We start from the raw sequence: 14,322 nt of genomic DNA, 5'->3' as shown, positions 1-14,322 counted from the left end.
AGGGATATTCCAAATGCCACCCGAACCTAGAGACAAACAACTGTGAGGTTCTAAACATAAACACAATTGTCAACTTTTTGGTATCTCTTAAAATTAAGCCACACCCAAAGTCAAATGGAATTTTTCTTTTTTTCTTTTTTTAATTTAGGTGAGGGCATTTTAGATAAACACTTTAGTAACTTCAAAAGGCACTGTTACTAATACAGACCAAAAAAAAAAAAAAAAAAAAAAGCCTGTACAACTTTTATCATAAAAAAACTCTTTTGATCTTAGTGGTTAGATCTTTAGCTGAAGTCCTGAATACTTAAACAAGCCTTCTTAGCATTTTATCTTCCTTTATCTCCTAATCTGGTAGGATGCATTCTTCTTAGAACTCTGCTTTATTTGTGTGGCATTGTTGGCTAAGCTATTTCCATCAATATTGCTGCAGACCCCATCATATACAATGGTAGGGAACGTCCCAAGATGCCTAGGGAAATCGAAATACTTGTGCCAGCAGGGTTACTCTAATGAGTAAACAGTTCAGATTTTAAAATTAAGATGAAATACTCAGAAGAAGAAAAAAAAAGACTCCAGAAAGCCATCTGACACTAATTGGTAGCTACAGCATGACAACGCCCATTGGAAACATGGATGCAAAAAGGGCATAATGTGAAAGGAAACGTCTGGTACTTGGTGAAAGCTACTGATGTTCCAGCTTGTTCCCACCGCTCTGCGGAACTGCAGCGCCCATGTTCTGCCTCTATTTCTCCACGTATCTATGTTTCTTTCGGTGCCTGACTCCAAAGGGAGCCTGCATGCCTCTCAGATTTCATGAGGTCCAAACAGTGAAGTCAAACCCTTTGGGAGAGTTGCAGGCTTTCATCCAACTCTGACAATGGAGGGGTCCAGTTCTCCCACTCTGGTGGGTATCAGAATCACGTGGGGAGCTTTTTCCAAATGCAAATCCTGGCCCCATCCCAGATACAGCACACCCTGGAGCGGAGCAGCTATGTCTGTGTCGGGAACCAGAGCTCCACCGTGATTCCCATATTCATACATACTTAGAAAACCCCCAGTTTTGATTCTTAATGGAAATCTGAACTCATTAAAAATAATACAGGCCTCAAGATAAAACAAAAAATTCACCAGGAAAATCCAAAAGAAGATAAAGATTTCAGTTCCAGAATCTCTAGCAGTATAAATCACTTGGTCCACAGTCCTCTGTTTAGTTTGCTTCAGAATTACCAGGAGAAGTTTGTTTAAAATGCATTCTCTCATCAGTCAGCAAAAATTCCGATCCAAGAATCTGTGTTTTAATAAAATTCCCCAACACATATACAAACACACACGATGACCTGGAAGCAGGTGAGCAAAGCCCCCTCTTTGCAACATGCTGAATTAGGACCAACTGCAACTTCCTTCCACTTCACACGGGAGCATCTGTGTTCCATCTCTGTGCTCACCTGTCCCCAGGAGAAGAGGCTGCCAACACCTCTGATCAGGCATCACCAACTCAGGGCTCTGGGACAGGAGGAGAAACAGGCAAAACATTTACCACATCCTCCCCCACAAGAGCTGTGGTCAATGTCGGAAAGCAACAAGAACATCTTAAAGAATCTGAGTAATAACACAGCACCTGTGCCATTAGATCACTAAGCACGGAGAACATACCTTAAAATACTACCCCTAATTCACAGACAGGAAACCTGGAGCGGAGAAAAATCACATTATGACTCAAATGCAGAGCTGGAAGGGAGAAAAAAGAAACCTCAGGAATTCAGTTTTTGAGCCTGATGCTAGAAATATTATTCAGGGTCCTAGTAAATACAGCTGATCACAGTATTAGCGAAAATCAAGTAATCTAGCAAAATGTAGATGTCCACCTGACTTACTACTGAGAAATAAATATGTATCCAAACACAAAAATCAGGAGGAAAAACCTTTGTCCCATCCTAAGTAAATCTATTCTAGTTAATTAATTTGAATAGGAACCTCACAATGCCACACTTATACCCGTTTTTTCCCCTCAGCAAATTGTCCCATAACACACTAACCTCTGCTATCTACAAACTGTTGAAATAAAACAAAATGACATGAGTTTTCTAGTCAGTGATCCCTCCATTTCAGCCGCTTGTCTGAATTAGCAGCAGCTGGAAGAAATATACCCATCAGAGTGCTCCTAAGGAGAGAGAACTAAATAGTAAACACAACATTTGAACATAATTTTGTATGTATTCATGTTCCTTTAAAAAAAAAAAAAGAAACTATTTTATTAAAAATGTGATTTGGAAAGAAAGTGCAATTAGCTTTGCACAGGCACTGCCGAGATGTTCCCGAACACACCAGACATATGTAAATATTTCGTGATATCAGTTCCATTTGAGTAGACCTGTCAAGATATTTACAGGGCTTGACAGTACTTCTGTCTTTAATTAAATTTTTGCCTAGATACTTTAATGTAATTTAAATAGATTATTAGTTGTCAGGAACTAATATAAATTTTGTTTACGATTTAGTTACTTTAAGTACTCAGATTGAAGAAACTAATTTAACCCCATGACTGAGTAGCTTTAAGCGTCAAGAGAAGACCACTAAAAAGTCCCCACTGCCCTTTGCACTATCTCGGCAATCTTGAATTACTACAACTTAATTGCAAATATCAAGGCACGAAATTGAGCCCCCTCCCCCACCTTCTTTAAATAGCACAGCTGGTGGAGAGCCTTCAGGAAAAGCCCATCTACACTTGCTCAGGTACCATGGTCTCTCTCTTAAGCAGTTCTCTCTCTCAGGGGCTGGCTAGGTAGGAAATGTTTTTCTCACTTTAAATCCCGTAAAATAACTACCAAACACCTGTTGTGCACAAGGCAGGGCATATATTAAAAACTGCCCTCAAGGGATTTCAAAAAGAAAAACAAGCCTTGCAGAGACATCCACAGCTAATTTGGTCCATAGGTCTCATGACTGGGTACAAGAGCAAGAGGGAAAGCAGACAGCTCCTGGCACAACCCTCTCCTGAATGGGAACTGGCTTCTAAATGCAACCCGAAAAATGCCTTAACACCAACTGACTGTAATTAATAAGAATAATTTATTAAAGAAACAAAGAACACTAATTGTCTCTCCCGACTGTTATGCACTTCACCCCACTGTACTTCCTCTTTCCGGAATACCAGCCTTGTAGCCATAATTGTAAGAATATTATCTATAGGATGAAAAACCAAAGCACTTCTTGAAATCAAACATTCCTTACAACATTTATTTTTAGGTTGGCGACACCAGCCAAATACGCTTAATTTCCATTAACCACATCATCACATGCACATTGAAATAAACTATGTATGTCCCGGGGGAGGGGGGGGGGTTTAAAAAAAAAAAAACTGTCATGCATAAGATACCCCATATTTGGCCAGGTTTTCCCCTGTTTCAGGAATTTGTTTCATCTCATGGCCTGCCGATGTTCCAGCTTTTGGCACCTCTAACCTTAATTCATCTGAGTACCATGGAAGAGAAGTATTTTTAAAAATCGGTTTAAGATGGCTCCTTGGACAGCATGCATTATGGCAAAGTGGCCTAAAGACCAGTGTTAAGTAGTCACGAGAAAGATCATTTAGGAAATACACGGGCCCAAATGCAAACTTACGTGGCTTGCTGGCTTGATTCACAAATTCAGTATTTGATCACCTGGTGGGATTACTACCATCAACCAAAGGAAAAAAAAATCCCCTGCAAACAGTAAAAGTATATGTTGGCTCATGTCTATTCAGCAGATGCCTCTCATAAGGTTATTTTCTTTAGAAAACAAACCTCTACTTGCTTGAGACCTTTATACACATTAGGTCCAAAAAAACATAGCAAAAAAAAAAAAAAAAAGGCTGGCTTAGCAAAAAATGGCATTTACTATGACTGAATTCTATAAAAGGAGGAGGACACCTAACAGGATAAGAAAGGAAAAGAAAGAGCCCTTAGCAAAAACATTTTTTTTGAAAAACAAAAATGCCACCTGTGCAAATCTAGCTATGCTCTCAAAACCCTTTCTCAGCCCCACAGAAATAGCTCAGGCTCAATGCCTTGAAGTTGCAATTAAATTGTAGTAATTTAAGATTATCAGGAGAGCAAAGGGCAGTGGGAGCTCTTTGGAGGGCTTCCCTCCCCTCTTAATGCTCTTCAGTCAGGGGTTAAATGAGTTTCTTTAATGTAAGTACCTTAAAGTAACTGAATCATAAACAAAATTTATACTATTTTCTGACAGCCTGCAATCTATTTAAATTTTATTAACGTGTGCCTAAAATTATTTTTAAAAGACAGAACTCCTGCAATGCCCTGTAAATATTCTTGGCATACTCACTGAAATGTAATCGGTATGAGAACAACTAACATTGTCTGAATACACACACTTTTTTGCGATGTGGCGTCTTACAAGATAACATTTCAAAATTGAGTTTTAGTCTTAAGTAAAACATGCAAACTAAATAAACAGCACAATAAGATTGGCTGCAAAGAGGAAGCTGTGCTCAAAAGAAGTTGTCATATCTGCCATATTCTCCCTTCACTTTCTTAATGTGGGCACTGGACGTGCTGAAGTATAAATATATTTGTTTAGGAAATATCACAGTCCTTTTGTTAATTTAAACAACTGCTGAAAACAGACATATCCTTCAATAGAGCCTAAGAATGCAAATATACAAGGCCAGGGGTAGAGTCTTAGGAGAAGCAAGGAAAAACTTACTAACAGAAAACCATACCTCAGCTCAATATTAACCCAGTCAACTTTTGTTATTGTTGGTACGAATGATTTAACGAGAAAATATTTATAGCTTTTTCAAAAACATTACATATTGCACAGAATTGCCTAATAGCATCCATGTGTATGTTTAACTCACATTGTTTAATTATACAATAAAAGATATATCCAATAAAAGCTACACACTTTGAAACATGTTGGGCACTATGGTTATGAAACTGACATAAAAAACATAAAGTGCTTACTATGTGATCGACATGTTAATTAAAAATGCAATCCTTAAATAACAATCATTTTTATTCTTTATGTGTTTACTTGTCCTATTTCCTACTTTGTTCTACTTAATTAAAAATGACATTTAATTTGAGGATAGTTTATAGCAAAAAAGAAAAAAAAAAGTGTTACAGTTTTTACTCCAGCCTTTAAATATAAATACAAAATCTCACAGACATCTCCAGCAATATAACCCCCTTAATTTGAGATAGTTAATTTGAATAGTTGATGTTGCTTTCATTATACTTTGATAAACCTGTGAAAACAAAATGCTAAAGTAATTGCTGTTACTACTCCCTTTAAAAATGTAAAGCAGTTAAATTTTCCTAGACAACAAGCAAGGACAAGTTACAGAGAACTTGAATAAAAGTAGCAACGTGGTCATATTGAATGTCAATCTAAAAAAAGAGGTTATGTCTAATCTGGAGAATGCTCCCTCTCGCCTTTTTAAATTCCAAGAGTGGGCTGACACAAAACTTCATCACCAGGGATTTTTTTTTTTTCTTTTTGAGCTTCACATCAGATTTAAACCCTCACATACAAAACCTTGGCTTTCCTGACAAGGCAGATCTTCTAAACTTGATGTGAGAAAACGTTACCTAACTCTAGTGTAGGAGTCTAATGTTGGTAAAAAGAATTCCACTCCACAGTTCTGGGTAGCAAGGCAGCCTCTGGAAGACTTAATATTCATTCCATACCTTTTTGCGCGCACGCTCTTCATAAACCAGACTGTATGAGAAAAATAACTTATTTAGCAACTCAACATCCATAAGGAACTCAAATGCTGCCTAGAGAGGGGCCGAGTATTTCCTGAGCCTTCGCATGCACAACAAAGATCAGCATTTGCAATGGCCCATTTCTGCATTAGTGAATATCTAGCTTTGCTGCTTGATCGAATAGTCCAGGGTTCTCCATGTAGAGCTCCTGACAACAACCCAGCAGCAGTTCTGTTTGATCTCTTCTGCTTCCTTAATTTGGGTTGTCAAGGTTCAGCAGTTGGAGGCTGTTTACTTTACTTTTCCAAAAAAAAAAAAAAAAAAAAAAAAAACCTGATTTCTTTTTCTCTCTCTCATACAATGACTAATCCAAAGTCTAAGGGGGGGGAAAAGGCAGCCAGTGGTAAGATGCTAAACCTTTTTTACCCCCTTTGCAGTGAGATTTTAGCTGACATCTTCTGAATGGTAACTAGTTGAGTTCCTTTTTATATTTTTAATGCTCTTTAATTATGAGATGTTTCAAGTAGAAAAGTCAGGGAGGGGGGGAAAAAACCATTCCAAATCTCTGAAGCTGTAAGCTCAATTTTCTTTTCCTGGACTGAAAGAGATGGGTATTTCCACTTTGAGAATCAAAACTCCAGTGGAATTCTAAAAAAGATTTGATACATTTCTCTCTGGAACTGAAAATAACAGCAACTCCTCTGTCTCAATTATGCAGGCTAACCCTGAGTAGAAAACACCTGAACTCTGACCACTTCTCTTCAAATTCTACTTAAGACATCTCCCCCCAAACTGATGATCACTATGGAAAAACGAAGGAAAAAGATAGAAGGTAAAAATTTGCAGAGATTCTTCAATATATTTTCAGCAGTAGAAAAAATCCCTTAAATATCCTTCAGGTTTTTCAATTCAGCTATTGTGCAAGCCCTAAATCCTAAAGCCTACGGACAACCAAAGGTAAAGTGTAGATGGTTTCAAGGCACAGCCTCCTTTTAAAAGGAATACAGAATGCCCTTCCAGCATTCCCGTTTAAAAAGCAGTAACAAAAAAGGAAATCCGAACTTACAAAATACCTGTGACCGGACAGGAGAGCAACACCAGCCCCTTATAAGTGGGCTGGAGAAGCTTAAATGCAACCAAATGAAATGTTTATATTAATTTCATTATTCTGCCCAAACCTCAGCAATGAGGGCTGGGGGGGGGGGGTGGAGGTTTGCTGGGGGCGGGGTGTTGGGAAGAGGAAGAAATAAGTTTCATTTCGGGTTTTCTGGTCGAGCAAAAGGAAAATGAATTAAAACCAATGCGTAGGATGAGCCCAGACTAAATCAATACACTTTGTAATCAGTCCGGCAAGGGTATTTGGACACAATGACTTGGAAATAATTAATAGTTATAAGAGGGGAGTGGGGTGAGAAGGGGGGGAGAGATGTCACCATATTTTATCGGAGCACTTTACACTCCACGCTAAACTTTGATCTCCAGATTCTCGGATTTAGGAAAGGGGAGGAAAAAAAAAAGAGGATAAAGTCCAGTATTTCGAAGCACCTACCAGCTTGAGGATGGGCACAATCCTGGCTCCGGGAGCCTCATCCCTACGCTCGCGCCGCCCAGGCTGGCGCTTTGAGCAGAGAGCCCCCGGGGGCTCTAGGGTATCGGTTGCCCCCGCCCGCGTTCACGCCCCGGCACCCGCGGCCGCCTCGACTTACCCGCAGAGTCCGGGGAGGGAGTGGGAGCGCCGCCTTCACGCCCGCGGAGGAGGCGCCGGCAGCACCATGGTCCCCGGCGCCGCTGCCGCTGCCGCTGCCCCTTGCCCGCTTGCTCGCCGCGCGCTCTCTTCCTCTTGCAAACTTTCGGGTTCTGCGGTCGACAAGAAACCAGGGCGACCCTCAGCAAGTCTTCCCGGCGCAGGTTGGGGGGAACTGAGGGAGGGGTGGGATAAGTGATTAGGCTGGGGGGCCAAGACCGAGAGGGCGGCAGACTAGGAGGACCCGCGAGTGCGGGTGGACGGAAAGGAGGATGTGGCTTAGGGAATCCCTGCAAGGATCCCGAGACCGGGAAATCGGCCCGAGCCAAAGTCTCAGCACCTTCCCCAGGATCTTACAAAGTTGCAACAACAAAAAAGGAGGGGGGAGGAAGGGGGAAGGGGGTGGGAAAGGGATACGATCGCAGGCGCAAGGTTTGAAGTTACAACTGTTTATTTAGTCCTTATTCTCACAGGGGCGGGAGCTGCGCGGGAAGGGGGGGTGCTGCAGGCTGCGATTTCGAGGCAAACACTGGGGAGGGGGCATGCGACTTTGTTTCTGGGTGCGGAGCTCCCCGGCGCCCGCGTGTGTCACCGCCAGTCTCCGGGGACCGAGGCGGAGCTCACAACAGGTGGGGAGGGGGACTCGCCCCGGGCAAAAAAGGAGAAGGAATCAAAGTTTCCGAGCGGCGGTATGGGGGGGGGGGGGCGAGAGGCGGGGGAGAAGGGAGGCGGAGGCAGCGAATGACCGCGACCCCGAGGCAACTGGCAAACTCTCAGCTCCCGGCACCGCTGCCGCCGCCGCCGTCCCCACCCGAAGCGCACGCAGTCCAGGCTGCCGGCCCAGCTGAGTCTTCCGCGGGATGGGGATGGAGCGCGGAGAGCTCGGGAGGAAGGTGGCGTGCTGGCCAGGGATGGAGAGCCATCGGCCGCCGGGACAGGGCCACAGAGACGCGGCGGCTCCCGCGCGTCTCAGGAGAGATCCAGGCTTGGGAAACCTCCCCGGTACCCCCCAAGCTTCGAAGGAGAGGAAACCCCGAAAGTGCGTGTGGTGAGGGGAGGAGACCCGACGCGGCGATTCCCCGCAGCGCACCCGGTTCCCACTCCCACCCGCGGAGCTGGCCACGTATGTCGCGGGCCGGTCCGCGGCGAGGCTGAGTTCCCGGGGTCCAGCGCGCGTGAGGGTGCGTGTCTAGTTGGGGGTGCGCGAGTGTGTGTCCGAGTTTTCTGTGCTCTGGGGGCGGCGGTGGGCTGTCCCCGCCGCTGGGTTCGGGGCCAGGCGCGTGTGGCACTGGGGATGTCCCGATGCGCGGGGCCCAGGATGCGGGCTTCCCATCATTACAAACCAGGGGCATCAAGGGGCACACACTCTCGGAGAGCGAAGGGAAAAAGTTTGCTCCGAGTCCAAACTTCAGGCTCCCGAGGCTCCCGGCGCGCGCCCCCTCCCGCCGCAGACTCGACCCCGGCCCCGCGCCGGCCCCGCTTCTCTGCCGGCACCCGACGCCCGACACCGAAAGTTGAGCCAGGCGGCCTGGGCTTATTGATTTCTCTCCCCGCGGTGATCGCCCAGAGCGCAGAGGCAGGCGTGAAGGGGCCGAGGGGAAGACGATTTCGCCTCTCGGCTGCCGCAGCCGTCCCCCCCTCCCCTTCATTTGACTTATGGAAATGGACCCAAGCGTGCGGGCGCCGCCACCGCCGGCGGCCCCCCCAACCCCCGCGCCGGCCCCAACCCCCACCCCACCCCAGAGCCTGGGCCCGGGCCGGGGGAGAGAGGCGAGAGGGGAGGGCGGGGGGAGGGGGGGAGATGCACGTGGAGCCTGGAGGTGGAAAGTAGTTTTTTTTTCCTTTTTTTCTTTTTCCTTTTTTTTTTTTTTTTTTTGTGCTGGTTGTTGTTGTTGTTTAAAGTGGCGGAAACAAGGCAGGAGGCAGCTTGGGAAAAAGTGGAGCAGAAATGGAAAAATACAAACTCACCCGCTGCAAATGGTCTCTCGGTGCAAACTAAGGTGTTTTCGGGCCTTTCCCCCGCGCGCGCCCACTCCCGCCCGCGCGCGCACCCCCGCGCACACACTCACTCGCGCACACACGCGCGCACACACGCACTCCCGGACGAGGGCCGGGCCGCCGCGAGTACAGCATGCAACCGCCACACAATAAATAACAATAGATTCCTCCGCTCCGGACTAGCTTCCCGGAGCCCAGCCAGCGCCAGTGGCGGCGGCGGCGGCGGCAGAGGCGCGGGGAGCGCCGGCCTGGGGGCGCTCCCCTGCCGGCCTCCCGGCCTCTTGCCAGGGCCCCCTCTCTGCCTCACGCGCCCCCAAGGCCCCCCGGCACCCCCAGAGCGCGAGCCGTCGCGCCCCCTCCCTGGGCCACACGGGTACTGGCGCCCACCCGGCTCCCCCCCCCACCCCCGGCCTCCCGGAACAAATAAATAAATAAGGCGCGCGAGAGAGGCCAACACGTCGCGGAGGGAGATGTTGTTATTTTTTGCTGTTGTGCGTCCCTGACGTCACATCCACCTGCTGGGTAAACAACAAGGCTCGCAGAAAAAAAAAAAAAAATCGCAATTGCCAAGCTGGGGGGGAGGGGGCAGCCTGGACGGAGGGGGGGCGGTTCTCGGGAGATGGGAGTGAGGGGCGTCCAGACTGGATGGGGAAGGGGAGAGGGAGGCAGAGCCCTGCAGACTAGAGAGAGGAAGGGAACGCCAGAGCAGTCCCTGGCAAAAGAGGGATCTGGCAAGAAAGACCTGGAAAAAAATAAGGGGCATGGGGGAGGGGAGGATTCCTCAGAAGATGGGGAAATGGGGGGCCCATTCAGCCACCGGAAAAAAAGGAGAGGGAAAGTGTTAACAACTAGGGACGAAGATAGGAATGCGATGGCTATTTGCTTGGTTTCTGAGCTAAAAATACAGAAGGAAAGAGAGAGGGTAGGCAAGGATGTGAGTTTCCTCCAGTTAAAAGTGAAAGTGTTTTGCCATCAGTGACAGTTGAACGAGGGGGAGGTGGGGGTGGTGTTTTCAGCCCCCTTTCTCCCTCTCTCCCGTCTTCCCTGGGTCTCTCCTCTTTCTTTCTGCACTTTGTCCAATGAAAGAAGGCGAGTTCGGGAGGTGAAAGTTCAACAGAAGGACAAACCCCTGTTTGCAGGGAAACAGAAACCCGCCAGCGATGGGGTTTACCCCCTGTATTCCTATATCGGGAGAATGTAATGTGGGACGAGCTTTCCCCCCTTCCTTGTCAGACTCACTGCTGGAATGTGTAGTTTGATCCACTTTGGGGGGAAAGTGGCTGCCGCATCAGGAGCTGTGTTCTTGCCACGGTTTCTCTTAGGAAAACGCCCCGGGGGCTAGCATGTCAATCAGTTGTTTAACACAAATTACCTGCTCTTCCAGAGATCAGTCACGTGCAAAAAAACTCTGTCCAATTCTTTGAAAAGGTGAGATTTTTTTTTTTCTTTTTGCTGTTTTGAAGTTTGGTGGAATTTAGAAATTTGAAGAAGTAAATTAGAAGTCTGAATGAAATGTTTTAAAATCTACATATATTTGTATAAAAACAAGACACTGGTATCTCTTTTCTCTGTAACAACACAAATTGAGAAGGAAGACTTCTTGTTTCCAAAATGTGACTTAGAAAGAGATATAAGGTTCTATGGCTTGTTGTTGTTAACAGAAATAATTTTTTTCAGACCCATCACCCCAGAAGCTGCCAAACTCCTAAGCCAGCATTTCCAGCTACTGGCTGGCTGGTGTATCAGGCCAACTCTTAATGAGAATGTATTGAAAGCCACTCCTGTGGATTCCTACAAAGTACCTTGGTGGGGTGGGGGTGGGGGGGGCAAGTTCTGTTCCGTTCCTTGAGACCAGCACAATTGTAGATAATAAACATCCTGAAAAGGTTATTATAAATTCTTATGGATAACGTCTTTTTACAAATATCATTACACATTCATTTACAGAAGAATTCTAAATCTCTACTGCCGTAATAGTGTAAGACTACCACTTTAAAATTGTATCTGTTTTGCAAGCAAAAAAATAACAAAGCCATTCACCAGTGCTACAGTATAAAGCCAGAGAAAGGGAGACTGTGCTAAGGTAATTCCAGCATAAAATTCATGTTGAATGCATGCTATACAAGATTTTATGCTATCCAGACAAGACCATCTATTGGATCTTTTAGACTAGAGTCTAGATGAAGAAAATGCATTTTAGTTTGTGTAGAACTTCCTAGCTTTCTAGAGACTAGGGTTCCTATTAATCTTTGATTCAAGACATCAAGACATTTTGACATACCGTCTATGTTCTAGACTACATAGTAGACAATGAAGACTGCAAAAATAAAACCCCTGCCCTTGAGGAGCTCACAGTCTACAACTGTCAGTAATAATATCTAATATTTATTGAATGCTTTCTATGACCTAGGCACTGATGAAAAGCTTTAGGTCAAGTCAATTCATAGTTGTAACAATCCTTTAACATCTCTGGAAATTCCATATGCTGAATTCACATGAAATTAAGCAGAAATCTACAAAGTAGCCAGTCTATGGCAGAGAAAACTGTTTTCCATTTCCAAAATGTTTATACCAGATACAACATGCTTATGGTGTGTGTTGGGTTGCAGAATTATAACTCAGGGAAATAGCAATTTATTTAAATGAGACAAATTTATTCATAGTCTGTAAAGAACAATTCATGCTCTGATCCTGTTTTCCAGATTGTATGGTGAGCTTTAAAAAAAATTGTGAGTATTGCCATATTAAAAAGATCTTTAGGTTGCTACTGATCTTATTCTGTATTTTAACTGCCTTAAATTCTATGTTCACTTGAAAGAGGGGCCTAAAGTCAGATTGGCAACAAGTTTTGCAGACAAAAGGAAATCCTGGTTGTAAATCCCATGATATATTGTACTCAATTTTGTATATAATACTGTCTAATGTGCCACCTTATTAAAGAACTCCGTGTCCATTTGGCTTACATTAGGGGGAAACTTAACTGCAGCCTTAACATATTGTTCATTTTCAACACTGTCATGTTACATTCATAGGGAGCACATTTTAATTTCTTTATCTGTAATCAACTGGAAGTTTCTTTTTGTTAAATTAAAGCAAGAAGGGTTTTTTAAATAAAGGGCATGGGGGTAGGACGCCACCTTTTGGTCGTAAAACAAATAGAAATCCCCTTTTCAACAGATGTTCCTGACATAATTTCATTTTAATTACACCAAGGCAAAGGTGTTTGTCCCCATTTCACTATATTTGACATAACAGGAAAAAACAAAACACTGTAAAGGAAAATTAGCAAACTATATATAACTGCAGCCAGAATTTCCTCAAAGAGATCGGACCACATTTGTGCCCTGCCACACACTATTAGCTATACATCAGACACCAACTTTGTCCTGCAAAGTCTTTGTCAATAAATACACGCACGTTTGGGGAACGGAAACGGGGTGGACATTTACCGCTTAACAAGATACATGAGTGCTTTTGTGAGTTCAAAGTTGAACAGAAATTTTAAATTCACCTAATCCAGTGTTTCTTGGTTACCATCCTCCTCATTTTTTCCAAAACATGATAGTTATGGAATAATTAATGTAGTACAGTCATTGGACTACAACTATTAGGATAAGTTTATTAAATATCTTCCTTTATGTTAACCTACTTTTTTCTCTATTACTTCTTAAATGGGAACTCAGGATCGCCCTCCACAAATTAAAAGCAATCACAGTGAAAACAGTCATCGAATCCTTTGTTAGAAAGGAAGAGGGGGCAAAAAAAAATTACAAATTACAAAAAAATTTTTTAAGGGAAAGTGCCAAATGCCAAAAGGGTTAATGACATGAGGGTCAGCAGAGAATTTTATCTTCTCTGTTTTTTTTTTTTTTTTTTTTTGAAAAGCTGTAAGGATTGAAATTGATTGCAGAAGGAGTATAGTTCTCATGATGTGATCCAGTGTTATCTATTGTTATTCCGGTGTCAAGCCTCCTACACTTTGAGAAACAGGCATAACCAAGTATTTCAAATTACAGATTAGGAGACTGAGGCCCACAGAGGTTAAATCATTCTTCAAGGTCAAACAACTGGGTAGTAGACAGACAAGGATCAGAGTCCAGGTGTCCTGATTGGACACCTTAAGGAATTTCTCATCTTACACTTTCCACTTCACAATAGTGGCATGCCACCCATCCTGAAATATTATGCAGCCTGCCTCACTTCTCAGAAACAGCCAACCTACACACCCCTTCACAGACAGGGGAGAACCTGAGGCCATGGAGGGTAGAAATCAAATTCAATCCGCTACTCACTGCTCCTCTCCCCCAGGTATGGCAGACATCCAGATGAGGGTAACCACAGTGAAGAAAGTAGGGGAGGGTTGGTGGGAGAGATGGAGAGTAGGGGAAAGGGAGAGGTTAGTAGAAGCGGTCAGACACTTAAAATGAATGCTTACACTCCAAGTTTCCTTCCTAAAAGAGAAGTATGGCAAATGAAAATGGTGTGTTTTGCAGTAAGAGGCATGAGAAGTATGTCCTCTGTTCCGATGTCACTAAATGTCCACACCAGAAATCAACAGACGATGTCTTGTTTTAAAGTATACAGTCTTACTAGGCACACTGAGACCAAGCACGTTTAATAATTGGTGTGGCTTGAAAAGGTAGTTAAGGAATGGTGAAGACCTCTGTTTAAAGGGGGGTTTCCCCAACAACAAAATTTGTTCAGAAGGTAGGCATCAAAACTAGAGAGATAGGGGCGCCTGGATGGCTCAGTGGGTTGGGTCTCGGCCTTCAGCTCGGGTCATGATCTCAGGGTCCTGGGATTGAGCCCCACATTGGGCTCTCTGCTCAGCGGGGAGCCTGCTTCCCCCTCTCTCTCTGCCCACCTCTC

General features: G+C 44.5%; 1 protein-coding gene across 2 annotated transcripts in view; it reads right to left on the bottom strand.

Annotated features, from left to right (window-relative positions):
* FOXP1 (forkhead box P1) overlaps positions 1 to 9,604 on the bottom strand; it is a 578,496-nt gene extending 568,892 nt beyond the window's left edge. The window contains exons 1-3 of one of the 2 annotated variants that reach the window (XM_080822733.1): positions 9,424 to 9,604; positions 7,418 to 7,568; positions 3,622 to 3,704 (exon numbers count right to left, since the gene is read on the bottom strand). The gene's annotated coding sequence lies outside the window, so the exon portion shown is untranslated. The remainder of the gene's footprint in view (positions 1 to 3,621; positions 3,705 to 7,417; positions 7,569 to 9,423) is intronic. The other variant, XM_080822734.1, reaches the window with a different exon arrangement.
* Positions 9,605 to 14,322: the final 4,718 nt, after the last annotated feature.

The sequence above is a fragment of the Martes martes genome, assembly GCF_963455335.1.
Source record: "Martes martes genome assembly, chromosome: 1".
NCBI lineage: Eukaryota > Metazoa > Chordata > Mammalia > Carnivora > Mustelidae > Martes > Martes martes.
Note: the sequence above shows the minus strand (reverse complement) of the source record. Positions and strands in the feature narration are given on the sequence as shown.